We start from the raw sequence: 996 nt of genomic DNA on the forward strand, positions 1-996 counted from the left end.
ATATATATATATATAGAGAGAGAGAGAGAGAGAGAGAGAAAGAGAGAGAGATAGATAGGAGGGAGAGAACAAAGAAGAGAGAGAGAGAGAGAGAGAGAGAGAGAGATGAACAGAAAGAGAGAAAGAGAGAGAGAGAGAAAGAGAGATAGAGAGAAAGAAGGAGATAGAGAGGAAGAGAGGGAGAGAGAGAGAGAGAGAGAGTGAGAGAGAGAAAGAGATTGAGAGAGAGAAACAACGAGAGAGAGAGAGAGAGAGAGATAGAGAAAGAAAGAATGAAAGAAAGTAAGTAAGAAAAAGAAGAGAAACAAAAAATAAAACAAAAAAAGAGAAAAACAAAAAATGGCCGCTTGGATCCTGAACGGTCTGCAGAAGAATTGGTAAGGAGTAGGAGGCATATTACTCCTAAACATTTCACCCCTGCAATGATAGCTCACTCTCTAGGAGAAAATGAAAAATAAAGCAATTGATCAAAATTAATAGTTTTCTATGCAAATGAAAATTTAAATTGTAGTTTTTGCAGTTTGTTGCCTCAAGTTAACTTTAAACAGCAATGAAATGGTTATCCAGAAAACAACTGATCATTTGCCTTTTTATATCTAATTTTCACCAATAAAAAATGAACGACACTGAAAAATGCACATTTGGAAAATGCACAGCTAACAACTTATTGAAAAAAAAATTTGGCTTAAACCAAACTTTTGGCGGACTTTTAGCTCATTTTTTGTTTCTTCCTTATTACCCTATCTGCAGACCATTGTATCTGCTTTTGAATTTTTACCTTGACAAACTTTAAAGTTTTTCCCTAATTTTCTTTTTAAAATAATTGGATTTCAAAAAATTAAAGACTTTGACTCAGCAATTAATTAAATTTTGTTGTTCCTGCAACCAGCCAGCTGTCAATTTCAAAAAATGTTTACTAGTCATTTTGAAGTAAAGATGAACAAATAAGTGTTTTTGAGTTTTTCTTTCAGCAGTTTGGTAAATTTCAGTCTTTCT

Source organism: Convolutriloba macropyga, chromosome 11 (assembly GCF_964194025.1).
Source record: "Convolutriloba macropyga chromosome 11, txConMacr16.3, whole genome shotgun sequence".
Lineage (NCBI taxonomy): Eukaryota > Metazoa > Xenacoelomorpha > Acoela > Convolutidae > Convolutriloba > Convolutriloba macropyga.